This window comes from Delphinapterus leucas, chromosome 1, assembly GCF_059928025.1.
Source record: "Delphinapterus leucas isolate spDelLeu-1000000601 "Yukka" chromosome 1, BTC_Dleu_Yukka2, whole genome shotgun sequence".
NCBI lineage: Eukaryota > Metazoa > Chordata > Mammalia > Artiodactyla > Monodontidae > Delphinapterus > Delphinapterus leucas.
The window spans coordinates 173,477,324-173,505,167 of record NC_143129.1 but is presented as its reverse complement, the minus strand read 5'-3'; positions in this window follow the sequence as shown (position 1 = coordinate 173,505,167).

Genomic DNA, 27,844 nt, shown 5'->3' with positions numbered 1-27,844 from the left:
TGGAACCTGACTGCCTGGACCAGGGTTTGCTTACCATGGACTATGGATTCCTTGAAGACAGAGACTTCTTCTGTTCACTGCCGTATCACAGCCCATGAATGGACCTGAGCGCTTTCCCCATTTACAGATGGGAAAACTGAGGTCCAGAGAGGGCAATTGACTCTCCCAAGATCACACAGCAGATCCATGACAGCAAAAGATCTCTCAAGTCACTCTTCCCTCTGAACACCCCACCCCTGTCCTATTTCTTCCATTACTAATAGTCAAACACCCCTTCCCTACTCCTTCCCCGCCCCAGGCACCACTCCCATTGCCCCTGTTCCCACAGCCTCCAGAACAGGCTGCGTCCTCCAGAGGGAGGCTGTGATTTAAGGCTCAGCCCAAGTGCTGACGTGTGAGGGGGGAGCAGGTGGAGGCAGTGCGAGGGGGAGCGCTTCCCGCCCTGCCAGGCGCCCCATCTGGACAGGGAGGCTGCAATCTGATCTGTGGGCTGGAGAGCTGGGCTATTTCGGGGGTGGCACTGGAGGCCCAGGCACCCTGACTGGGGGAAGAGGTGTCTGCTGCCCCTGATGCAGGCTTGGGATGTGGGTCCTGGCCCACAGGCCATTCCCAAAGGTTGGGGCAAGGGCAGGGGGCAGGGAACCTCCTCGTGGGACTCCGTGGGAAGATTTGGCAGCAGGGCCCAGGTCCCAGATGAAATCTTACTTGCTCAAGGGACTGGAGGCTCCAGGGCCAGAGGCATGAACAGAGGAACCACACGGCTTGCTCCTTGTCCCGACTCTGCCACCATCTTGCTGTGTAACCTTGGGCAAGTTATGTTCCCTCTCTGGGCCTCAGTTTCCTCAGTTGTATCATTGGAAGACCTCAGGTCCTATCCAGTTTTGGGTTTCTATCATTTTGGCAACAAAGGAAGAAAATCTCATGCTTCTAAGGACAGAGGGGATGGTTCAAATACTCTAAGATTAAAGGAAGAATTCTAACTTTCTAGGGATCTAAGAATAAAAAGAATGATTCAGATGTTCTGGGTTTTAGGGAGGGATGATCAGGTAACTAAGATTCGAAAAGGGAGCTCCCTGGGTCTCTGGCAATAGCAGTGTTGTGACTATTACTATCACTAGGGTGATCCGGAAGGCATATTTACCCCCAGAGAACAGCCCAAAGGGAGGCCCTGGGGGGAAGGGAGGATAGAAGGGTCAGCAGAAGTCCCTGGAAGTCACGACTTGCACAGGTAGGCCTAAGGGCTGGCCGGTCCTGGTCCTGAGCCAAGGCCATGGGGGCAGCGATACCTCTGTCTACCCTGGTTTCTCTGCTGGGACCCACCCTGCTGCTGTTTTGGGGGTAGTGTCTGCTACAGGCACAGAGAGAGAGGGCTAGCATGTGAGTGGGAGCCCCTGAGGACGGCTGGGCCCCTGCCTCTTCCTGGCAGCCTGCTGGGCAGGTGCTGGCCGCTTTCCTGACATGGCCTGGGCCCTGGGAAAAGCTTCCTTGGGCATGCACTCTCAGTGAGCCCTGTTGAGCCAGGGCTTCTGGAAAGAAGGAGAGACAGGATCTAGCCTGGGCAAGGCCTGGGGTGGAGGCAGATGGGAGAACCTCCCAGGCTGTCCGCCCTCCTACTCCTGTCCCACGCCTCAGACACATGGCAAAACTCTTCTAGAACTCCTGCTTCTTCATCTGGGAAGTTGGGAGGATGCTCCTGTGTTAAATGAGATAAACAGTGGACAGTGCTTTGCAGACCTAACGTTCATGAGGGTCTGCAGGGTTGAGATGGGAGCAGCTCAAAGAGAGACGGTCATGTGCTCTGTGGGAGGAAGGGACTGCCCACGGGAGGTGCCTTAGACCTGAGACACCAGTGCTTCCTGCGGTGGCAGGGCTAGGGCTCGGGTCTGCTGCCTTGTGGCCCGGGACTTGGGCCAGAGCCCTCACAGCTGCCTTTCCCTTTGCCCCAGAGTTTTTTTGGGGTTTTTTTGCGGTACGCAGGCCTCTCACTGTTGTGGCCTCTCCCGTTGCAGAGCACAGGCTCCGGACGCGCAGGCTCAGCGGCCATGGCTCACGGGCCCAACCGCTCCGCGGCATGTGGGATCTTCCCGGACCGGGGCACGAACCTGTGTCCCCTGCATCGGCAGGCGGACTCTCAACCACTGTGCCACCAGGGAAGCCCTGCCCCAGAGGTTTTAAAAAGAAAAATCCCCAATGACCAGGGAATGAAGAATTGGCTCTGGGGCCAGGTGTAAGAAGGAGGCTGAAGATACAGCTCTAGGTCCAGAGGTGTGGGGAAGAGAGCGTCAGGGGAAGAACTTGACTTTGTTCAAGTGATAGTGAGACCCCAGGAAGTGGGAAGTGATGTAGGGGGTTGGTGAGCCTCCCGGATATCTCTGGACCACATTATTTCAGATGTGTGTGTGCGAGTGTGTACGTGTGTGCGTGTGTATGCACACGCATGTGTGTGCAAGGTGCTTATTTTAACCGTATCCATGTCAATCCTATCCTGTCATCTATCTATAGTTTCTTTATATCTAATCTATTTGCTTCACAAAAGGTTTGATGCAGCTGTAAGAAATAGTTCCAATTCAAAAGAATAAGGTGAAAAATTTATAAGTCTCTACAGCGCAGGTGAACTTTTGAAATGTCTAGATCGGGCCTCCTGGTACTTTGGGAAATGCATGAACTGTGGGCAAGTTACTCCACATTTCTGAACCTCAGTGTCCACATCTGGAAGTTGGAGAGAATATTTTCTGCCTCATGGCTGTGATGTGGGGATTAAAGGATGTAGAGTTTGCAAAGGGTCTGGCCTGGCACTGGGCACGTGGATGATAGCCCAGCTGAGGGCCAGGGTCCATGGAGATACTTCTTGCAGTTCCTGCTTGATTTGTGTTGGAAATGAGCCCTCCAGACAGGCTTCCTGGAGGAAGCATGGTGTTCTAAGTTAGAGTCCAGGTGGGAACAGGATGAGGAGGGAGGAGCTGGGGGCGGGGACTCCTAGGGTGAGGGGCCTGCGGAGCTCAAGGAGTTGCTGGCAGAGCCCTGAGGATGAGTGGGAGAGAGGTGACGTGGGTCCAGGACAATGGGCTTCCCGGGTTTGTCCAAAACCAGGGAGCAGGTTGAAGGAGAAGGGAGAAGAGGAAGGGAACCTGCAGTCTCAGAGCAAGACACATGGGCGACCCCCACTTTTACAGATGTGAAAACTGAGGCCCACAGAGGGCTCCCAGGCAGCTATTCGTCCTGGTTACACACAGTGAAGAAGAGGAAGGAGGTGGTCACGTAGCCCTGTACAGTTTTGTTTTTTTTTCCCTTTGGCTGCGTAGGTTCTTCATTGCTGCGTGCGGGCTTCCTCTAGTTGTGGCACGCGGGGGCTACTCTTCATTGCGGTGTGCAGGCTTCTCATTGTGGTGGCTTCTTTTGCTGCGGAGCACAGGCTCTAGGCGTGCAGGCTTCAATAGCTGTGGCACGAGGGCTCAGTAGTTGTGGCTCGCGGGCTCTAGTGCGCAGGCTCAGTAGCTGTGGCACACAGGCTTATTTGCTCCGCGGCATGTGGGATCTTGCTGGACCAGGGCTCAAACCCGTGTCCCCTGCATTGGCGGGAGGATTCTTAACCACAGCGCCACCAGGGAAGTCCCAGCTCTGTACAGTTTTAGCTTGTGGTGTGTTGGGCTTCTTTACAAGCACAAATTGAAATTAAAAAAAAAACCAATCAGGGCTTCCCTGGTGGCGCATTGGTTGAGGGTCCGCCTGCCGATGCAGGGGACACGGGTTCGTGCCCCAGTCCGGGAAGATCCCACGTGCCGCGGAGCGGCTGGGCCCGTGAGCCATGGCCGCTGAGCCTGCGCGTCCAGAGCCTGTGCTCCGCAATGGGAGAGGCCACAACAGTGAGAGGCCCGCGTACCGCAAAAACAAAAACAAAATGAAACAAAAAAATGAATCAAATAAAGATAAAAAACAATAATTTTAAAAAGAAGGAAATGCAGGCCAGAGAGCCGAAGTGACTAGCTGAGGTGGCACGGCCAGGACCAGGGTGGGGCGGTTCTGGAGGTGGTACCCTGGTTGGCATCTCAACGCTCATGCTCCTTCTCCCAGGCGGGGTGAGGGTGGGGGGCGTCCTTCTCAGGGCCCCACCGCCCAGCGGCCCCCTCCTCTGCCCTGGAGGAGGTTATTGGGTCCTTAATGGGCTTGAGGAGACCTGGCACCTGCTGCCTTTTCTGTTCTAATAAAAGGCAGATGCTCTAGGGGGTGGACAGAGGGTGGCGTGTGGGGGCCTCTGGCTCGTGGCCACTCTGGGCGACACATTCCTGGCTCCTGACTCACAGGGAAACGTCTTCATGTCTCCTCAGCACTTTTGGACCCTGCAGCTGTGGTCGCATTCCTCCTCCCTCCCCCTCCCCCTCCCCCTCCGCCAGAGCTGTAGCTGATGGCGCGGACCCATCCTGGGCTGTGGAGACTGAGGCTGCCGAGGGGCCGGGGCGGGTTTCCCAACTGTGGCAGAGCAAGGAGGAGAGGACAGCCTTCTCACGTAGGGGGCCCTTTCTCCCTCAGCTTGGCTTAGGGCGGCAATTCTCAGCTGGGATTGGTGGTGTGGGGGGGTGCCTCCCAGGGGACATTTGTCAATGTCAGAGACATTTTTGGTTGTCACAACTGGTGGTGGTGGCAGTGGTAGTGTGTGTGTGTGTGTGTGTGTGTGTGTGTGTGTGTGTATGCTATTCTATTGGCACCTAGAGGATAGAGGCCAGGGATGTTTCTGAACATCCTACAGCAAGGAGGACGGGCCCCACAGCAGAGAATTGTCTGGCCCAGAATGTCAGTGACCCCAAAGCTGGGGTTTGGTGCCTCCATTCTGTATTTTCTCCCCAAGCCCCTCACTGTGGTGGGCCCTGGACCGGACACTGGAGATCCTGAGGTGATCCAGGGCTCAATCCTGGTGCTCAGGAACCCCAGGTTCAGTGTGGGAGACAGACAAGGACCCAGCATGATCCTGACCCCCAGAGCAAGGGAACTGAGTCAGGAGCTTGGAGGTTGGATCTGTGATGTTGAGGAAGGCACCAGGAGTGCCGGCTCTGAGCAGCCGGGGAAACTGGGACAGGCCGTGTCCCCTCTTTGGGCCTCAGGCTCATCCTCTGGCCAATGCTGAGCTGAAATCTCTTAAGTCCCAGGGCCCTTTGAGTTCTCACGAGCTAGGATTCTAGACTCAATTCCTGTGCTGTGTGGTGGTGGGACCTGTTGCACCAATGCAGGGGTGGGCAAACTGTGGCCAACCAGGCCTGGCACCTGTGTTTGTAAAAACGTGTCACTGGTACACACCCACGTCCATTCGTTAACACCTTGTCTGCGGCGGCATCGACAGAGTTGAGTAGCTGCAATGCTGTCTGGACCTCAACTCCTAAAGTATTTTCTATCTGGCCCTTTGTAGGAAAAGTTTGCACTAATGGATGGGTTTCAGGCGTTAAGTCATTGGCATTGTGCAGGGGAGACTGATGGAAGGGCATTCATTTGGGGGAGGGGGAGGGATAGGAAGGGCATATCTTAAAGGAAGTTCTTTCTAGAGCCTAGGTCAGGCTCTCAAACTCAGATTCCACTCTACAGCCTCAGTTTCCCCTGTGTACACGGAAATTGCCGTACCTGCCTCGCAGGGCTGTGCTGAGGCCCAGCGTCATGCTGAGTGAGGAGAGAAAGTCTCGTGCCCGGGGCCAGGCAGCCTGAGCCGGGTTATTTATGGGTTTCCGCCGGGAGGGGGGCTGCGGGCCTTGGGCCGTGTCTGACCTGAATTCTTACACTTACAGGAAATTAGAGCCCTTGGAAGCAGGTGCGCTGGTGATCCCAACACTCGGGTGGCCGAGGCAGAGAGGGTGATGTTGCGGAGGCAACAGGGAAGGGGGGCTGGACAGGGCCGAGGGCTGGAGGAGGGGCCTGTCCAGAGGGGACAGGGTAACCACCCCGCCTTCCTGCAGTCATGGAGAGGAAAATAGAATGACCACTACCAGACTCTGAGTTCTCTCTGTGCCATGCTTGTGTCAGCTCAGTTAATCCCTACAACACGTCTATGAGGTAGGATCATTACACCCACTTTACAGATGGGGAAACTGAGGTTCTGGGATGTTTACTCACTTGCCCGTGAGCATAGAACCGGCGTTAAGAGTCAGGATTTGAACCCAGTATATAATCTGAGCCCTGTATATAATTCCAACTCTCACGTCCTCTCATCGAAGCCAGCCGCCTTTGGGCAATGAGGAGATCGTCAAGGAAATTCCAGAACGTTCCATGGGTTTTGGCGGTTTCTTGCTGAGGTGGCATTGGGGTGTGTAGCATCCCGGAGGCTCACTGTGGGGCAGAATTGGGGCGTGTGCCTGGTCCAGTTCAGAGGTTGGAGTTGGGGGGCGTGAGTGGCTGCCATCCTGGGGAGTCTTTGTGTGGTTTTGGGGGTGGGCCAGGGAGGGCCAGGTGCCTACAGTCAGAAGGGCAGGAGCCTGGGAGTGATGGAGTGACAGGGTCTGCCCTGAGGCCGGGGGCTGGAGGTTCCCAGCTTACCTGCCTGTCTGAAGTGAGCACGGGAGGGCGGGTGTGAGAGATTGTGTGTCCCTGGTGTGTGTGACACTGTCTTTGACTCATAGGAATTGGTGGGGATGTGGAAGCGTGTGCAACAGCATGAGTGTGAGAGACGGTGAGTGTGATTGTTTGGTGGAACCTCTGGGTGTTTGCAGGGGCAGGTTCAGGCTTGGCGAACTAAAAAGTGAATTCAATTTTGGGGACCTTCTTTATAAAACAGAATACAAAATGACGAATATCAAAGAGTCTTTAAAATGAGAAAAGCAACCACAACAAATGACACAATTTTTAAAACTGACAAATACCACAAATATTACGAAATCCAGAAAAATGTTCTAATATTTGTGTTACTAACTTCCTGGCCCACCGCTGTACTTCTGAGTTCCCTACTGTTCTTGGCCTTGACCATCATGTGACTGAGCACATTGCTAGGCCCTTTCAGGGCCTTGGAAGAAGGCTGCAGTGTAAGCCTTGGGTTGTGTGGGTGACCGGTGTGTGTGTGTGTGTTTGTGTGTGTGTGTGTGACCAAAAGAGTGAGACATGGAGAGCGAGGCTTTCATAGCAGACTGGCTCCATGAATGTTTGTTGGCTGAATAAAAGAGAGTATCACACGTGTGTGTAAATGTGTGCACAGGACACACAAATGTGTGTTTAAGCATGTGTGTGTACAAAAGTGTGAATGCATGAGTATGCAGTAGTGTCTAAGAGGACAGAGTTGTATGTGAGTCTGTGAGATTCCTTGGGCGTCTTTTCTTTGGCATTCTGGTTTTGAGGGCCCCCCTCCCTGCCTGTACCTCCACCCCCATCCCATCCCCCACCCCAGAGGCAGATGGGCACAGACATGCGGTGGCATTCAGTCCAGGCCTTGCGGGGACAGACTTGGTGTGCGGAATTCACAGCTCCTTCCCTGCCCCTCCTCCCTTCCTCCGCCGATGAAATGTTGGTAATTCAATCCACGGAGAAGCTCAGTGTCCTGGGGAGAGGCTGGCACGAGTCTTCTCTGTGTGCGTGTGTGTGTGTGTGTGTGTGTGAGAGAGAGAGAGTTAAACAGTGTCCAGACCCCCAAAAAGAGTATGCTGTTCATACCATTCCTCGTACAAATAGAGAGACTGAGGCTCGGAGGTAGGGAAGGGATGTGTCTGATCAAATTAGTTGGACCAGGTTGGGATCAGAACTCAGATCTCCCAGGCCAGTGGTTCCCACTCAGTTAAGAATTGTTGAGCGCTTGCTGTTGGTCAGGCATTGGGTCAGGTGAAGGGGTGGAGGGTGGCTGGATGGATAGAACCATCTCTGAGCTGGAGGTGCTTCTAGAAAAGTAGTGGAATGTGAGAGGGCATCCTGGGAAGGGGGGGTATTTGCGGGGGGGACAGCAATGAGAAGTAGATGGGGCCACATCGTGGGGGGCCACGGTGCCAGGCTAGGGAGCGTGGTGTGCTCCTGAGGGGCGGGCAGGAGTTAGAAGTTTTGGGGCTGGTTGCGTGGGGCAGGTGCAGCTTTGTGTTTCAGGAGAACCAGGCATCTGTGAGGTGGTGGTGGGGTTGACCACCAGGGAAGCTTGTGCCCCATCTGGACAGGAGTAGTGGGTCTGATGGGGTGGGCAGACAGGGTTGCCAGGTAGAGGCGACCCCCAACTCTGGCCTTTCTCACCACTCCCTCCTCTTCCCCAACAGCTTTCCCCTAACAGGTCTTAACCCAACCATATCCAAAAGAGGCCCTGCACTTGACCTTAGAGGAAGAGAGGCGATGGTCAGCTGGGCATGAACTTAGAGAGCTTTCTTCCTGTGTAGTGGGGAGATGGGCACCTCAGAGCAGACCTGAAAGGGAGACAGGGCCGGGCTGAGGTCAAGTACAAAGGCTCTAGAGAGCCAGGCTGGTGTCTGAGTTCAAATGCTGATCCACGTGGATATGATACTTAACCTCTCTGGGCCCCAGATTCCTCCTCAATGGCCCCAGATACTTACTGGATATAAGTATCACATCCAATGAGGTCAATGGGGATGACCTTAGAGAGTGGTTATGAAGACGAAATGAACTCAAGCTGGGGTGCTCAGCGTAGCGAGACTCCACGTGTGATGGCTATTCTTCTAATTGTAGGAATCACACCTAAGATGGAGCAATTTCTTGTCACCTGTGCAACCTAGGAAGTCTTCCTGCAGAAGGCTAGCTTTGGGGTAAGACCAAAGCTGGGATCCCTGCTTGGTCTCTTATCCTGTGTGCCCTGGGTGAGTCATGGCCCGTCTCTGAACCTGGATTTCTTCCCTGTGAGGAAGGTGAGTGTGACAGCAAGAGTCAACCTGTCCTGAGCCTTCCTATACTTCCAACCTGAGACTACCGTGTAGGGCCTTCTTTAATCCTCACATCCGCCCCCTAGGGAGGGGCCGATTTCACATAAAGAAATGGAGGCTCAGGAGGGGAGGTGACTTGCCTGAACTCACACAGTTTGGAAGGGCGAAGCCGGGCCTGACTTCAGGTGATCTGAACCGTTAAGCTTGGTCCCGGCACATACCTGTTGTGAGTAGATAGCTGTTATTACCCACGGAGAGTGCTGGTATCGGAGCTGGCTCTCACGAGAGGAACAGGAGGAAAGGGTCTGCTTCCCTCCTGTGCTTTTTATCTGCTGCGAGGGAAACGCTTGGAGACCTTTACTTATTCCCCTGGGGTACAGAGCTACATGTGGCCAGGGGTCTTGGCGAGGCCTGACTTTTGAGCCAAGGCTAAATAGAGATTTCACACCCATGGTAGGCCGTGCTCAAGTTCTACCCTACAGAAGGAGAAGCCCTAGGGTCTGAGAGGTGCTCCCCCGTCCCCCTCCCCTACTGACTCTCTCCCCTGGCTCCCGGCTCCCTGGCTTCTGGTTGTGTCCAGCCAATGGGAGGGTAGGGGCAGGAGCCGGCTCCACTCTGCTGAGTCTCTCTGGGCTGGCCTTGTTCCTCTGTGGCTCTCTCTGTAGCCCTCTGTCTGGGTTCCAGTAACCGCTCCCTCCCTTTGTCCTTTGGGAAGGGGTGGTAATGGCTCCCCACTGTTGCCGGTCCCTGGGTGCGGCAGCATCCCTCTGTTGGTTTCCCTGAACCCCACCCACTACTCTGAAAGTCCGTTTCCTGTTATCCCTATGGCATGAGTCTCTTTCCTGCTGGGACCCTGATGCCTCCCCAGCTGCCCTTTCCCTTCACTTTCTCTTCTGACTTGTGCTCCTGCACTCCTCTTAGCTGGGCTGAGGAATATCACTTTCAAGTTCTCAGTGGGGCCTGGAGCTCGTGGGAGGAGAGCCCCAGAGTCATTTCAACAAACACCAAACTCAACAACCTCAACGTTAAATAAATAAGATCTGACAGGAGGTTAGCTGCTCGCCCCGGGAGCTTCAGGGAGGCCTCTGCTCCTGTCCCACCAGTCTGGTCTGGCCACACTGTCAGCTTTGCCCACATTCTGGTGTTCGCTACACTCCAGGATCTTCTGGACCTACCCTGTGTCTCGGCCCCACTGAGAGGCTAAATACCCACCCCAGCCCCTCCCCTGACAGCAGGACTGGAAGCTTGTGCAGCTTCTCCCAGGGCCGCTTCGAAGATGCTTCTTTCCTGTAGTCAGAAAGTTCTCACATCAGAGCCTGTCTCCTGCTTTGTGTCCATTTCTCCTAGTTCAGTTTTCATGGGTTCCCTCTTAGTGAAGCCCAGCTGCCTCCAACCACTTTCAAGGGGCAAGAACACACTGGCTGCCGTGAAAAGACAGCAGGGGTTAAGGACAGAGGCAGGGGGATCAGCCAGGATAGTCCAAAATAGTCCAGGCAGGAGAGGGGATGGCCTGGACCAGGGTGGTAGTCGTGCAGGTGGAGAGAACCAGCGGGATCCAGGAATTCTGCCCTTTCAGCAAGCAGATCCCATGGGGGCAACACCATGCAGTGCTTTGGTCAAACTGAAGCTCTTGAATTTAGGTTCTGAAAGTTTACATACGGCCCTTGTGAGTCAGCCCATCTGTTATTCCCTTTGGGTAGGTGGGCCAACGAAAGCCAGGCTGTGTCATTTGGTGCATATTTACTGGTTTTAAAAAACTCTGTGCAGATCGTGTGCTAAATGGCCCTGTCCCCCTGGTGCTGCCAGCTCCTTAGAGTGTTACAGGTCACCATGTGAGACCTTTCTCCCCCACCCCATTTTTCCCAATAAAAATACCTGCTGCTTGTTTTCCTTCTTCCCTGCAGGGTCTAGAGAGATTGGACAGTGCCTGGCATAGAATCAGTAATAACTGAACACCTACCCTGTATCTCAGGCGTGCATCATCTCATTGAAACCCCCATCCACCCCGAGAGGTTGCAATGTTCTTAGCACCATGTTTCCTGAGAGGACACGGAGGCATGAGGACCTGTGCTCAGGGTCACAGTGCTGGGTGGCGGCAGAGCTGGGATTTGAACCCAGACTTGCCTGACTCCCAGCCCTGCCCCTGCGCTCTCCCTCCGCCCCCCTTCCTCCTTCCCCTTCCGGCCTGGTCCCTTCCCTCCAAGCAGGGCTGAACCAGATATGAGACTGGGGTTCCAAAGACCTTCCTCCTTCCTGGTCCAGAGATAAATATTTGTTTCTCCCAGTGTAAATACCGCTCCATGTTTAATGAGGCAATCCCAGGGCCATTTCCTGGTATATCTCAGCGCCTGGAAGACTCTTTCTCTCTGGGAGGAATCGGCTTAGTGGCAGAACCTCTAATGAGGGACTGGGGACCCCTCAGCAATTCCCCCCATTCACAGACAAGGAAACTGCTGCTCAGAGAGAGGAACTGACCTGTCCAAATTCACACGGCCAGAATTCAAACCTGCGCAGCTCAGCTCTCCTCTCCAGGCTATGCTGTCTCTGTGCGGTGGCTTCCCACCCCTCCTGTGCACCTCCCTGGCGCTCCAGCCGCTGCACCCTGGGCTGTGACCGGCAGGCCGGTGAGCCCTGGGACTGTCTTGTCCCTCCCTTGGCATCTCCGGTCAATATGGCACTCACGGCCCCCAGGGCATGGACCCCCTCCTGCCATCCCCACTTAAAGTGATACTTTAATAAATTATGCTTTTATGTTATTACACGTGGAGCTATAAAACCAGAGAGTGTGCAGTGAGGCTGAGGTAAGGCGTCCGAGACTTTGCAATTTCCTGGTCTGGCCTGGCTCTGCTCCGCGCTGTGAAGTTTTCATTAATGTGCGCAGGTGACGCCACGGGGGCAGAGGCAGGCCAGGAATGCTCCCATGGTGGCATGGTGCCCTCTTCGACCTCGCCGGGCTGGACTGGTGATGGTGGGGGGCCCACACCAATAGCGATTAGACGTAACCTCACTCCGGGGCTCAGGATAAGCTCTAGACTCCCAAAGCGAGTGATAAGAAGCACGCTGCATCCATGTGGAAGGAAACCAGGAGCCAGACCTGGCTCATGCCAGACCCCGGGCCCGGCGTTTGACACGCATTACCTCATTTCACCCTCCACAAGCCGTGAGCTCAGCGTTATGGGCCCCACTGGACGGATGAGTAAGTGGGGCTCTGCTAAAAGGTGACAGTGCCAGGCCTGCACCCAGGCAGTCTGATCCCAGAGCCCGTGTTCACAGCTGCTGTGCTTTCCTCATCCATTTCTCTCTCTCCCTCTCCTCTCCTGCCCCACATCTGTGGGCCTTTTCCATCCAATTATAGTCACAGGTGCAATGGGCACATTGAACAGAGGAAAAAAAAAAAGCCACTTAGAATCTGTGGGGAAGGAGCCTTCTAGACTCCAAACCTGTACCCAGGTTGTTTCCTTCCTGGCCTGCCTTTCTTTCCTCCCCTGGGCTCAGTAACTCAGGTCTCCTGCTCCAGACCCCCAGCTTGTCTCTCTCCCCTGGTCCTCTGTCCACTGATGGGCTACTTACTCACTGAAATGTGAATCCTGGGTCCCAGCACATCAGAGGAGTGTCAGTCTTCCCATCTGTGAAATGGGGCTAAGGCACCAGTGGAACACAGTGGGAAGTAGGTCCCAAGCAACCCATTGAAGGTTGTGTGGTTCTCCAATCATTCCAGAAGCTTCCAGAAAGAGAGAGGCAATAGGAGAGCAGGCATCCTGGACTGGTAACTGGACAACCTGTGTGTGTTCTTCTGTAAAATAGGTACAGGAATCTGCGTGGGGTCAAATGAGAACAGCTCTGCCTCCGGGTGCACTGGCCCAGTTGGGGCCAGATTTCTTCAGCTCTTCTGGGAAATCATTCCAGGAACTGAAGACAAACCAAACTTGAAATAAACACTCGGGGTCCAAACACCCCACAATTCTAGGCGAGTGAATCTCCTCTCAAGCTGCCGGCTTCCACGCCAGGCCCAAGTGCAAACAAGAAGCAGCAGGGGTGGCTTGGGCCTCTCTCTCAGACTTAGTGAGATTATCTGAGGGCCGGAACCCAGCAGATGTCCCCTCTCCGGACTCGGTGACTCACTTGCCTCCCTGGTTGAGAAAGGGATCCAGCCGCTCCTGAGCCGTCCTGGCTGGTGGAGAATGAGACGCAGGGCAGAGGTCAGGGTAAACACCGGTGGTCAAGGCGGGAGGTTGGGAGGAGGGTGGGGATGAGAAGGAGGACAGAACATTTCCCCTCAGCAGAAGGAAGAGTTCTCGAAGGCCCGAGCTGCCCCAGGGCAGGAGGGGCTTCCTGGAGAGGTAGGGAGTGTCCAGGCCCAGAGGTATGCAAGTGCTGTCCTGAGGACCCTCTGAAGGCCAGAGAATTCCAGTCAGCATTGGGAGGGTCCCCGGCAGGATGCCAGTTCAGGTCCCTCAGCAGGGGGCTCTCCTACAGAGCCGGGCAAACTTCTCCTGTAAAGGACCACGTAGAAAATATTTTAGACCTTGCAGGTCATGTGGTCTCCGTTCCAGTTACTCAACTCTGCCGCTGTAGCACACATAAATGCATGCGTGTAACTGTGCCAATAAAACTTTACTTATAAACACAGGCCAAGGGTCACGTGTGGCCCGTAAGCTGTAGTTTGCCAACTCTGCAGAGCCTATCATTCTGGGTCCTGTGGGTGCGGGTTGGGCTTGTGGACTAGAGACCACTGACCTGCTCTCGTGCACTTGACCCTGCTGGAGGTGCCCCTCCACCTGACTGGTTTGTTCTTTCATTTCCTCTGCCCTCCTTCCTTCCCATCCATCACTCACTCACCTGTCTATTCACCCATTTACTGCATTGTTTCAATAAATCTCTGATTCATGTTCTAGCTCACTGACTTGTTTGCTCACCAACGTGCTCACTTAAGAATTCACCCAGTCACTTATTCACTGATTTATTTATTCCTCTATTAGAAGCTCAGGGTTCTAAGAGTTCTAACAAGGACATGCTATAGGAATGGAGATTGTTTTACCTGGAGAGAGTCTGGAAAATCATAGGGGTTTGGTTATTGTCTTTTAGGCCCTGTCAAGTTGCTATAAATAAGATTCTGAGCAGTTACTCCTTTATTAATTAAGTCCTGGATTGTTTCTGTATGCAAAGCCTCCTCTATTTGGGTTCTGTGCTAGGAATTCAACAGCTAAGACATTGCCACTGTCCTCCTGGAGCCCATGTTCCAGCCTAGACGCCAGCTGCAAAAGGATGGGTTATTTTAGGTGGGGAGAACGGCATGGCACAGATCAAGAGGTGAGACAGAGGGAAGTACGTTCCAGAGATGGAAGTTCAGTCCATTTGGGTTGGAGCGTACCATGTGTGTGTTTGCTGTGTGTGTGTGCCTGCCCCTTTCTTGGCCTCCGTTTCCTCATTCCTATCACGGTCTGGCCTCACAGGGCTGTCACAAAGATGACAGAGCACTTGGCTCAGGGCTTGGGCACTTGCTAGCTATAATCAAGGGCTGATAAATAGTAGTCACTAATAATTGTTATTCATAATACTTACTAGGTGAATAAAAAAATGAACCAATGGATAAAGATTGTGAGGGTGGCCTTGCAGGATGGACTGTGGGGAGAGGATGGAGTCAGGGACTGGTCGGGGCTGTTGTGAACTTAGGCAAAATGTAATAGGAGGAAAGTAGCAGTATTAGCAGCTAGCATCCACTGGCCACTTACAAGCTGTGCTATTTGGGGCAGTGTCCTCACCTCTTTGAACATCAGTGTTTTCTTCTGTAAAATGGGGATAATAGCGGGCCCAGGTCTCAGGGTGTCATGTGAATTAAATGAGAATAATGCACTTTGAGGGCTTGTCCTTAATAAACGGTAAATAACACGTTGATTATTACAACTGAGTACCCGCTAGCATGATATGGGCCTTGCGCGTTTGGATCTTCACCACCATTGCTTTGATTCCCGCTTGGCGGCAGAGCAGACCAAGGCCCAAAGAAGTGGAGTGCCGGGTCCCACAGCTGCCTGGGCCCAGGTAGGAGGAGGGACAAGTGGGGTTAGAGAACCATAAGGACGCACCACTGTCCCCCTCCTGCCTGTCTCCAGTCTCAGGCCTCGTTCCTGGCAAGTTTCAAGTCCCTCCCGCCACTCCCAGGGAGTGTCTGTTCTCACGGCCTCTGGCCTGCCCCTCCTGCCCCACTGGGCTCCCGGTGCCCTGAGTCTGGAAAGTTCCCGGGCCTGGGAGAGATAAGGGGTGCGCTGCCCAGGCCCCTTTGATCGCAGACCAGATGGCTCTGCCAGCGCAGCTGCTAGAGAAGCGGCTGCAGTGATAGGGAGGAACTGGGCCTGGTATCAGTCACCTGGAGGGCCACCTCCTGCTGTCGCCATAGCAGCGGGCGCCCATCCCTGCAAACAGGAAGCTGCTCCTGCACTGATGGTGGGATAGGCAGGCGTGCGGGAGACCCAACCCCTTTAATCGTCTGGAGGAAGTGGTCCTGGGGGTGGGGCCTGACTTGGGTCACCAACCTCCTGTCTCCCAGATGAGTGTGGTGGTGGGGCACAGCAGGGATGACCCCCAAAACCACACAGCTGCCTGAGTCCTGACTGAGGATAAATGATGGAAAGAATTCCCGAGGCAGCTCAGGCCCACAGAATCAAGGCACTGTGCAGACCCTTTTCCTAGAAGGCATCCAAGCTGGATACTTTTGGGTTCTGGTCCCCTGCTGACCAGGAGGGTGGTGGCACTGGGTCCAGGCCCCCAGTCTGACCTGGTGCTCAGGGCTTCACAGCACCCCTTTGAGCCCCTGCCCTGCTGAGGGGGCCATGGGAGCCAATCGTCATGGGGTCTTTGCTCTTGGCTGGGTAACCTTGAATGAGTTCCCATATGCTTATCTGTAAAACGGAGACGCAGGCTCTTCCTCACAGGGCTGGTGTGAGGGGCCGATGGGATAATAGAGAGAACGTGTCTGGGTCCAGAGTAATGCAGTTTAAGGTTTAGTGCCCGGCCCTCTGGAACCCTAACCCTGGAGAAACACCAACACCCCATCCCAACTCCAGCAGCCATGCAGTGCTGGGGGTGAAGGGCTGACAGCTTGAGGGGCTGCCTCCTGCTGGATGCCAGGCCCTGGACTGGCTGTCTCCCCTGCTGTCGCTCACTTCATTCTTCCAACAGCCCTGAAAGGCAGGAACATGATCCCCATTTTACAGACAGGAAAACTGAGGCTTCAGTTCCAGAGAACAAGGGGGCTTCACTCTCTGAGTTCTCACGGTGACATGGGCTTTTTGACACGCTCTGTGAGTCCCGAGGATGCAGGATGGAGGTTCAGCACAGCTGCTGTAGAACAAAGTGGGGACTCAGAGGGAAATCATTCACATGGTGGCCCTGTTGGTCCTGAGAAGCCAAGGCAGGGGACAGTGACACAGGTCACTGGGATCATCGTACACCTTGAGCCCCTCCTCTTCCAGCTTTCTCTGTTGGCTATGCCAGCTGGAGTAAGTGGGACCAAACCACAGGGCCACACCATCAGCCACCGAGCCCTTCCTTCCTTCAGATCACAACCTGGGGTTTCTAGAATGTGCCAGGTTCTCTGCTGGGCCATAGGGTCCAGAGAGGAATTCCGCCTGGGAGGAGAACACAATCCTCTGTGTGTGTGTGTGTGTGAGAACATGCGTGCAGAAATTATGATGTAAAAGTTCTGTGGGTGATGGGAGGATAGGAGTGTTGATGACCATGACCGTCTGGTGGTGCTGGAGCAGTACTGGGGGGAACAGCGGAGTTTGTGAGGATGGCGGTCTTGGAGGTAGTGACGACGGTCTTAGATGGTGCTAGTGACAATGATACTGGTGACAGAGTAAAGATGTGTGATACACCAGCCCTCACTTTCTCCCTTCTGTTTCTGTCTGGCCACTGCCTCAACCTTGCAGGCAGCACCTGGCTCACACCTGACCGTTAGCTCCTTCAAGGCACCACCCTCTCCCTTTGGAATCAGGATCTCAGCCCATCACGGGCTGCAGTGAGCCCAGGCTCTTAGGAATGGCCGACCAGAGATGGTGGGGGGCTGGCTCAAGGTCACAAGCAAGGTAATACGTGACCCACGACTTCTGGCACCTGGCCCGGGCCTCTGCACGCCCTCCCCGTCCCTTTCTCACATCCACAAGCGCATTTCCTGGGCCTGTGCTCTGTGCCAGGCCCTGTGCCAGAGTCTGCAGTGGGTATGGATGTATCATTGCGCTTTCTGCCCTCGAAGACCTCCAGCCAGCTGGGGAGGCAGACACCTAGGCAGACGAGGATAATAGAAAGGTGAGTTCCAGCAGAGGGTGATGGGAGCCGCCACCAGGACACGTCAGGGGCATCTGGATGAGGCCTTGAAGGATGTGGATGAGTTCACTGGTTGGGGAGGTGAGGAGAGGGCCCTGGAGGCACCGCAGGTTCAAAGACCTGGAGGTTTGAGAATCTGTGGTGTTTCCAGAGAACTGAGGCGGGAGGTGGCGGGGCTGGACTCTCGGTGGCAAACTAAGCAACATAGAGGCTGCCCCACCCTGAAGGGGGTCCCTCTGCCCCTCCGGAGAGTCGCAGTATCACCCTTCCCCCTGAATAACTGGAATTGTTTGAAAATGCTCTGTAAGAATTCAGCTCAGCAGGTTATACTGGTCAGGGGAAGAGCCGCAGCTGAGTAGAGGGCGTGCTGGGGGCACTCAGTGAGACTTCCTGGGAGAAGGTGAGATGTCCTGACCTCAGGCTGGGGCCAGCGCCCCTGTGAGCACTGATCCGGGAGCAGATTACAAGGGAGACTGGAGCCAAATCAGCTTTGAAAAAGAGCTGGTGGAGTTTCCCTCCCCGTTCAGTGAGGTCACCTGGAAAAGCTCCTCTCCCTGCCACCCGGGAAGCGGTGTGGAGGGGGTGTGCAGGGCCAGAACAGAGTGCTAGCAAGGAGTTCTGGGGGGGTGGGCATGTGTGCAAGGGCGTATGTGCATGTTTCGTGTGAGCATATCTGTGTGTGTGACATTGGGCTTCAACGCACGTGTGTGTGTGTGTGTGTTTGTGGTCTGATACGTCCATCTCTATTTCATGACTCTTCCTACACACATCCCTTTCCTCCTCTTTCCCTTCCTCCCCCCTCCCTACTCTCCTATCCTCTACTCCACCACTATGTTAGCCTCTCTCCCTCCCTCCCTCCCTCCTCCCTCCCTCTCTTCTTTCCTTCCTTCCTTCCAAAAATATTTATTGAGGGTCTACCATGTGCCAGGCACTGTTCTAGGCTCCGAGGGTGAATGGGGGAGGAATAAAACAGGAGAGATTCCTGATCTCACAGGAGTGAATACCCTCCTGGGATGAGACAGACATTAAACAAATAATCAAATTAGTAGCATGCCAGGTGGTGACAACTGCAAGGGAAAAGGTTAAACAGGGTGAGGGGAAAGGGCCTGTGAGGCTGGGAGGGTTGTTTTAGATGGCTGATCAGGGAGGGCCTCCCTCATAAGATATTTGAGAGAGACCTGAGGGACGAGAGGCAGGAGACATGTGACTATCGGGGGAAGGATGTCCCAGGCTGAGGGCACAGCCAGTGCAAAGGCCCTGAGGCGGGAGCATGCTTAGGATGTGCTAGGGACAGCGAAGGGGCCGGAGGAGAGTGAATATGGGGAGAGTGGGAGGAGAGGAGCCAGCGAAGCCTTGGGGCCCACAGGATCATGCAGTGGGGGGCTTTGACTTTGCTCTGAGTGACAGGGGACCCACTGCAGGACTTAGAGCAGACTCACTCGGGAGCAAGGGGGAGGCGGGGAGACCAGGGAGGAGGCTGTTACAAGAATCCGTTGGGAGCAGGGGAGGTGGGAGGAGCCCCACTTCACAGGCATTGAGTTTGACGTAATTCTTGGACCTCAGGGATTTGATAACCCAAGCCTGGAGTTGGAGATACAGATTTAGCATTCGGAGAGCCCTTAGAACCAAGCTCACCGGAGCCACATGGTGCGTTTGCTCGGGTGTGTTCGTGTGTGTGCACACCCTGATGTGGCTGGAGGCAAAGGCCAGGCCCCAGGGGAGGCATAAAGGGCGCGGTGAACACTGGCAGAGTGGAGCTAAGGGGGCAGTTCCGGGGGTTGATGAAGGGCACAGGGGTGTTGGTGTCAGACAGCTGGGTTTGCATCTTGGTGTGACCTTGGACAACCAAGGTCAACCTCAACCTCTCTGAGCTGCATCATCTCATCTGCAAAGTGGAGGTAACAACAGTACCTCCCTCGAAGGGTAACTGCGAGGACTGAAGGAGTTGTTGCATATACAGACTTGGACTAGGCACCGTCCCCGTTGTTATTATTCTGATCGACCCCAAGATGCGGCCGGAGCCCTTTTGGTTTCTTCCTCTGGGTGGGGGTTAAGAGAGTGGTATTTCCTACGTGCCTGGCTCCTCTACAATTGATAAATGGGGAATCTGAGGCTCAGAGAGGTTAAGTAACTTGCTCAAGGCCACACAGAAACGGTGAGGCTGGCACTGGAACCGACCCCCTGCCGTGTCCCCTCCCATGTCTTCAGGCAGCCACTGCACAGGAAGCGCAAGGCTGGTAGAAGGGGCTGAGGTCTGAATACTGACCCGCGAGCCCAGGAAGCTCTGCCCACAGGTGTGAAGATCGCAGCCCGTGTAGTCTCATGACATCTCCCCCCTCCCCCCTCCAGTAGGGCCTTGGGTGCTCATTTCGCTCTGATTTGACTAGAACGAGTGAAGCTGTGGAAGAGACAATCCTGTGGAGCCCAAGGCCCTATAGGCACAGGTCCCCTGAGATGGCCTTAGTTTGGGCAGGGATGCCGGAGGCGGGCAAAGCTGGACGCCCACCCCGCAGCGAGTGTGGGCGGCCCCTCTCTCCATCGCGTGTGCATCTCCTGTATATGATGGTGTGTGTGCGTGTGTTGGGGAGGGAGGGGTTGTTCAGACTTGTGCGGACAAAAGCCTGAGTCAGGCAGTGGGGACTGGGCCACGGCTGCAGGGAGCCAGGCTGGGACGGGATCTCCCAGGGGTCCCTGAACTACATCGGAGCCGTGGTGGGAAGGCTCCCTGGTGCGTGGAGAGCAGAGAGGGAGGCACAGGCTGGTGATTTATCAGCTTCTTCTCCTTTTGATCTCCTTGCTTCCCTGGAGAGACTCCCTCCTCCACCCCAGGGGGCTGTAGCAGGAGGCCTGGCGAGGGGGGCTTCCAGCTGGCCCGGGTCTGCAGGGTTTGGTAATGCAGGGACGCGCAGGAAGCTTCTTTCTCTCTTGCGTGGCCTTGCTGGCCCTCTTTCCCGGTCCATGTCTAACTGGCCTGGTTCCCGGGTGCCAAAGGTTTGGGGCAGGGTCCAGCCGTGAGCCCCCTGCCCCAGCTTCTGCCTCTATTACTCTTGGTCAGTTCTCCTGTTTCTCTGTCCTCTTTATGCCTCGACCCACAGGCTCCTTCCTCCTTTCCCCCCTGCCCGCCATGCCTAGACACACTCCCGGTGTGTTAAGGACCTGGGGCACCCCAACAAGTTCACCGTTTTCTCTGGTTCTATGGGGTGAAGAAGCCCAGCTTTCAGGCAGGGCCTGGGCATGGCTTGCAGGCTGGTCCCACTGCACAGGTGCAGAGGCAAGAGGCAGGTAGAGCCAGCCAGAGCCAGGTTCGAATACTAGCTCTTCCGCCTTCCAGCTGTGTGGCCACAGGTGAGTGAGCCCTGAGGCTGCAGAAGGCCTCCTGGCGGGTCCTGGAAGATCACCAAGCGTGAGGCTTGTCTGTGAAGGAGCAGTGGCTCCGGGGCAGGGGAGGGACAGCCCCCAGAACATCCAGGCGAGGGCAGGGGGCCTGGGAGAAGGGCAGTGCAGTGAGCGAGGCCTCGGGCAGACTCGGGTCGGGGCAGATGCCTTCCTCAGGGCCCCTGTGCCGAGTTCACCTCCTCTGTCAGTGGGTCGCTGAGCAGGGGGCTGAGAACCTAGAGTCCCCTGACTGGGCCAGTGGGGCTGAGAAAGGGGCTGGGAGGCCTCAGCTGCTGCCCCTGGGACACCTCTCGGGCCTGGCCAGGGGCAGAAACAGGACAAGTTGTATGGGGGAGGAGGGAGTGGCCGAGTCAGGGATGGAGTGAGCGTGGTGAGATAGGGTACGGCTCTGTGCAGGGGCCCCATACCTCCATCCCATGTCCAGGGGCCTCACCGGCCCAGGGACCCCGCCTGACTGCGCTCCTGGTGACTGCTGCTTAACCCCTCCATGACCTTGGCCCCTTCTCCTGCTCAAGGCTCCTCAAGGTTTAATGTTTACATATTTAAATTCAGTTTTCTCCTTTATGGTTTTGTAACTTGCTGAGGAGGGGCTTCCCTACCCAAGACCAGGAAAGTACGTGTCCTTAGTGCTCACAGGTCTCCTTGAGGCTTGGCTACCCTTCATTCTGTCCCATTGATTTTTTTGTCTGTTCCTGACCCTATACCCCAAGGTTATTACAGGTTTACCTGTTGTCCATCACCTCCCACTAGAACAGAAGCTCTGTGGGGACAGAGATCCTTGTCTGTTCTCTTCCACGCTGTGACCCCAGCCCCTAGCAGTGTGCCTGGTGCGTGGAAGGTATGCATCGCATATACGTTGAATGCGGCACCAGGACGTGTGCCCAGAACTCCCAGACCCAGGACTGAGAGAATGTTTAGCAGAGAAACTGTTCACCTCATCTGTCCTCACCCCTGTCTTCTGCTCCCTCCTGTCCTGGGCTCCCTCCTGCCTGGAATCCCTTCTCCCTTAGCGCTCTACCGATCTCTCTTCTTAACCAGGGATAGCTGAAAAAATGCTGACGGAATCTACACAGCAAAGACGTGTTGGGTGCCTGTGGAGCTCAGAGCTGGGGTGTAAAGATGGGGGGGGGCTAGAAGGACAATACACTCCACTCTCCCCCCAGAACCAACGTGCAGCCCACTAGGACCTAACAAGGGCAATAGACACCCCGTCTGAGAGATGCAGTTCATTCCTCATGATTCACATGTAATTGGCCCCAAATTATTGCTCAGGAGCTCAATCCTATGTAAGTAGCCATTAATTTCCATTATAATTGCTGGAGAGGAGCAGCAGGGCTTCTATTAAGGGATAAGAAAGTTCCAGCCTCAAGCTGCTAATCAATAAAATGAGTGCGTAATTATACACCACAGTGCTCCATAAACTCACTCATCGCGCTAATAAAATGACACAATTCCTGAGGCAGCAGCGGGGTCGCGGTTTTGCCCATTGCTCTGTGGTTGTGCGAGTTGAGGCCAGTAACAGTCACCCCAGAGCACATTTGTCCTGAGTGAGGAGCGGTGGGATGGACAAGGCCGAGGGGAGGTGGACACCACGGGACTCGGGACTGTTTAGATGGGGGTTTGGTGGGGAGAGAGGCATAAAGGACACTCCCGAGGGTCTGCCCTGCACACCCGGGCAAGGGTGGACCACCACGGCCATCACAGATCAGAGCAGAAGAGGCCCAGCAGTGGCACTGAGGGGCGAAGATGAGATCTGCTGGGTGGCCTTGTGCAAATCCCGTCCCCGGTTTGAGGCTCTGTTTCCTCACGTGTCGAATGGGATTCAGAATCTCTGCCTTGACAGCACCTCTGAGAGTGTAAGCGCACGTTGAAAAGTTCATAACCCCGTCAACTTAAAACACATGGTGTAATCAATTCTGCCTGACCTAAGTTAAATGAATGTGGCCTGACCCTTAAGTGTTGGGCACGGGGTGGGCACTGAGCCATGTGGCGGTGACGGCGTGATCTTACTTTTCTAAGAAATGCTACGAAACACTTTTGGTGATGCAGTCAGGTTCCAAGAGGGCCTGGATCCTCCCTGCTGGGAACAGAGACCCCCACTGGGGGGTCTTTAGACCAGCACCACTGTGTTCCCTTCTATCCATCCTCAGAGGAGCAGTCCTCACAAAGGGCAGCCGTGGACGCCCAGGGTTGATATCAGTGTAAGGAATGGAATATTAGTCCAGCCTTCAGGACTGCCCTCATTCATTCATTCATTCATTCATTCATGTGTTCACTCATTCATTTATTCACTCTAGTTGGGTAGGACCGGCAAAAAAACAAGAACACAGACAAACAAAACTAGAATAAGTATTATTATGTATTATTATATACTTAATAATATTATGTATTATTAAGTATTATGAAGAAAATCAAAAAGGGGCTGAGATGGCAAATAACTGGTCCCTACTTTGGATGAGGTCATCAGGAAAGCCTTTCTGAGGAGGTGATAATCCAGCTGAGACCTGGATGATAAGCAGGAGGGTGCCACGGGAAGAGGGGAGGGGCAGGAATTCCAGGAAGAGGGACGAACACTGGCCAAGGCCCTGAGGTGGGAAAAGCTTGGTGTATTTGAGAAATGACGTGGCTGGAGCAAAAGGATGGGGGCAGAGTGGGTGGATGAGGCTGCGGAAGGGGCCTGGGGCTAGATCTGCAGGAGGGGGGGATTGGGGGATGTGGCAGGGTTGAGGTGAACTGGACGGGTCACTTCCTTCTGCACAAGTGGGGAGGCCCCAGAGCCAGCCCCTTCCTTGGGTCCTGGGTAGAGCAGGACAAGTCTATCTGAGAATTCAGGAACCTCTGCCCAGGCCCCCAGGCCTCCAGACAGGACCCTCCAGCTGGCCCCGGGCACAGGTCCTGCAGGGCCTGGGGGAGGTGAGACACACGGGTGCCAGATGCAACCCACCCTTGGCAAATGCCATTCCAGATCAGCTTGGTGAAAGCAGAACCACGAAATGGTCAGGTCAGCTGGAGGTAAGGAGAGCAGTAGGATTTAGACCACCTGCAGACAGCTCATGCGCCAGGAGGCCAGCATCCCTGCTCTCCCCGGCAAAGACACAGCCAGGAGAACGAAGAAAGAAATCCCACCTCAAACGCACAACTGAAATATTTCACAAGAAAGCGCCCCCCCCGCCACCCGTCCCCTTTTTGTCAAGTAAAGGATACACACGGCCTTTCTGCTTGTAACCTGGCCAAGAATAATTTGTGGCAGGAAAGTTTGAGCATTTGCAAAAGTAAAATAAAAATGTAAAAAGAGAGAGAGAGGGAGAGAGGGAGCACTTGAGTGTACACTCGTGTGAAACTAAACAGAGGGAAAGTGGTAAAAGGTCTCTGCGTTTCCCACCCGCCCCCTGCGCCCTGACACTTGGCCCCCTCCCCAAGTGTTGAAATCGAGATTGCTCGGGTATTTGTTTTGTTAATCTCCTGCCAGGGCCAAGGGGCTGCAGGCTGGGTTTCTTCTTGTTCACGCGGGGCTCTGGCTGCCAAGTGAGTGCCCCCCTCACCTAGCCTGGGACCGGGGATCTGTGCACCTGTTCCCTGCCCATCTGGCATGGCGGTAGGGCTGGGGTAAGAGGTTTGCCCTCTTGAGAGAGCGCAGCTTTGCCTCACCTCAGACCCCCCAGCTCCTCGAGGGCACCAAATATGAGGACTCACCACCCCGTAACCTCTTGGAGTCATGGAGATCTGGCCTGCACCCCTGGGCGCTGCTGAGACCTCATGGGAGTACCAGACTCCAGGTGGGGTCTGGTCCAGGTAGAGGAGTTGCCCAGATCTGGGTTCGGGTCTTTGTCAGTTTCCCTCTCAGTAAGATGGGCATCATGTCTCTGTCCACCTTCATAGTGTCACTTATAAGGATGAAGTGAGTTAAATACACAGAATCCTTAGGCCAGTGTCAGGCACATGGTAAGTGCTCATTAAATGTTAGCTGTAGTGTTATTATATATTTGCTCTGCTGTCAAAAGATGTCATTCTGGGGCAACAAAGAAAGAAGGAAACAATGCTCACCGGGCCATGCCCCATATCAGGCACTTTTCCATGAGTGATCTTGCTGCATGCCCATGATACTTCCCCACACAAAGCTTATTGGCCCCATTTTGCAGGTGAAGAAACTGAGGCTTGGGCGACTCAGCAGGTTAATGACGGAACTGAAAGTAGAGCCCAGGCTTTTCTGATGCCAGGTCAGGAGTCTTCTTCGAAGGCTGAGCCCTGGCTGGGGCTGGACCAGACCGGGAGGAGGGGTCAGAGGGTGACGGTGATGATGCTTTCGAGTGATTGTGTGATGGGCGCTGTGACGCACATTACATACATTATTGCGGTGCGCTCTCCGGACAGCCCTATGAGGTAAGTTTATCGTCCCCACTAGACAGATCAGGAAACTGAGGCACAGGAAGTTGGGGAACCAGTGTCCATTGACCCCGAGCCTCTGGGGCAACATCTGCCGTTGGCTGCTCTGTGTCGCCAGCAAAGCAGCTGGTTCTTGGTGTCTGGCACTCGGTCGAGGCCTCAGACACAGTCATTCCCCATCCCTTATGCTGATCTCACCCTTTTCCCCAAGAGGTCAGACCATGAGCTCCGAAAGGTTGAACTCAAAGCTCAACTCACTCATTATATAGACTGGGAAACTGAGTCCCAGATGGGGGAAGGGACTTGCCTAAGGGCAGGCAGAGCGAACCAGATCTGATGTTCCGTGGAGGCCCAGACGGCTCTTGGGGGCACAGTAGGGGATGGGGGGGTGGGGGAGGGAGGGAGGGAGGGGAGGTGGTCTGGCCCAGGACAGAGCCCAGGTGCTGCTTTGAAAGAGGTTTGGGGGTGTGGGTGAGAACAGCCTGGGAGGAGGAGATGCACTTCCCAGCTTGGCTGCCCCAGCCCACCTGCAATCTCAGCCTCCCAAGCCCCTCACCCCCATTCTTGCCCCACCCCACAGGAAACTCCGGGCCTGGGAGCTGGGACCTGGTCCCAACAGTCTGGGGACTGGGGTAAACGCCTTCCTCTTCGGGCATCCGTAAAACAAGGGCCAGTGGCACCCACCTCCCCCAGCAGGTGTGAGGACCAGTGAAGTACTGCCAGGGAAAGGGTGAAAACAGAAATGGGAGTTGTTGTTATTTTTATTATTACTCCATCAGATAACTGGTTGGACTGCATTTTTCTCCAGTTGCTCCCCCCCACCCCCAGGGCCCCAGAGAAACAGCTTCAAACTGTGCTGGAGATTTTGCTGAGGATACAAATCAGGAAATCTAGATTCCACCCCAGCTCCTGCGGGACTTCTGGGCGCTTCGGACAAGATCCTGTTCATCACCCTCTCTTGGTCTTCGTCTCGGCTGACATGGAGCTTTGTAGATGGCAACTCTCAGCCTCGTGGGGTGTGGGGAGGCCTCTCCGGGAGCAATGGGGAAGGGAAAATCGGGCAGGGATGGGTCCCCGACAGCCCGCCCGGTGCCTGAGCCAGTGGGCTTCCCGGGTCTGACTGCGGACATGAATGAACAGTCCTTCCCTCCCCTCCACAAACACTTTGGGGAAGAATTGGCCCATCCCGAGGTCCCATAGTGGCGACAAGCGTCAGTGAGGGGGGAATTCCAGTCGGGAGGACAGAGGCTGAACAGATCCAAGAGACTGGCAGGCAGAGGAAGCTGGAAGAGGGAGAGAAAAGCCTTTCCAGGCAGTGGATCTGGGAGCCTAAGGTGGACGCCAGCAAGGGCTAGAGGGACAGAGTGTGCACATCGCCACCTAGGCCCCGAGGAGGACAGTGCAGCCCCAGCGGGGCTCCCTCCGCGTCTGCCTGCCCACCCAGAGCACTCACTGTGCGCCCTGCCTGTGCTGGGGCCTGAGGACAGAGCATGACGCCCACGTGACCCACCACCCCTGTCTTCAGGGTGCTCACAGCATGGACACGGCCAGTCTTGGAGTGGAGCTTGGTTTCCTGTCCCTGTTTCCTCGCTTACCGGCTGACTGTGTGACCTCGGGCGAGAGACTTAACCTCTCTGGGTCCATTTTCTCATCTGCGAAAAGGGCGACTATTTCCTCTCTTGCAGAGTCACTGGGAGCCTGAAGCAGGGCATTGCTTGTGAATTACGCAGCCCAGGGTCTGGTGCATGGTGAGTTTTTTCCGGTGGTCAGTTGTTGTTTTCTTTCCTTTTTCTTTCCTCTACAAGTAAAGTCATAGGATGTTAGGAGAGCCCTGGAAAAGAAGGAACTTACTGCTTGAGGGAGTCAGGAAAGACTTCATGTTGAAGAGAGGGTATTGGAGTAGGGTTATGAGGAATGAATAGAAGTTTCCTGGGCATACCAGGGCTTGGGAAGCAGGAACCATATCTGTCTTGGATTATCCTTGTTTCTCCAATGCCTGGTATATAATAAGAGCTCAGTAAATTTCTGCTGGACGGGAGGATGGCATTCCAGGAGGCAGAGACAGCATAAGCAGAGACGTAGAGGCATGCCCAGGTCTGGTGTCACTGGTGGACAAGCCACTTTGTCTATCAAAACCTTTGTGCATGTGAGTTCACCTTCCTGTATCCCCTGGAGGACTGTGGGCGCCCCAAGGGCAGGCTCCTGTTGCCTTCGTCTTACTATCGCTATGGCCCAGCCACAGCCCGGCCCAGAGGATCAGCCCTGGACTTGACGCCCAAACGGATTGAAGGCTGCCCCTTTGGATGACTTTCAAAATCCTTGTTTGGGGTAAGGGGTGTGGGTGTGTGTGTGCATGTGCTGTGGGAGCTGCCTTCCCATCACCCTCCCCGCTCTTCCAGGGACCCAAGGATAAAGTCCCAACATTTTATCCCCCTTACCGGGACCTTCCCAATTGGCCTCTATCCATCTCTCTGGCCCCATAAATCTTCGTCAGATGATGCCACGTACTATGAGAAGAGTAAAGCCGGGCAAAGGCGGGGGATGGGGGAGGCTAGGGGCAGAGATCGCTGTTTTAGGTGGGTGGTCAGAGAGGGGCCTTCCTGAGATGGTGACCCTGGAGCAGAGAGTTTCTCCTTCATCAACAACCCCTTCAGGCTCTGGGAGCAAAGCCTGTCTCACACTGCGGGTTGGGCAGGGCATCCCCCTGTGCCCCATGGCCTTTGAGTACCCCTTCTTCTTGTCTCTGGCCTGCCTGGCCCAGCCACCTTTTAACCATGTGAACTTGGACAATTCGATTAGGCTTTCTTTACCTCAGCTTCCTCATCTGTTAAATGGGGGTAAAAAGGTACCTGCTTCCAGGGTGGCTGTGGGCATCCCCTCTGTCCTCACCTGCAGAGGCTCAGAATAGCACCTGGCAAGTCCTCTGT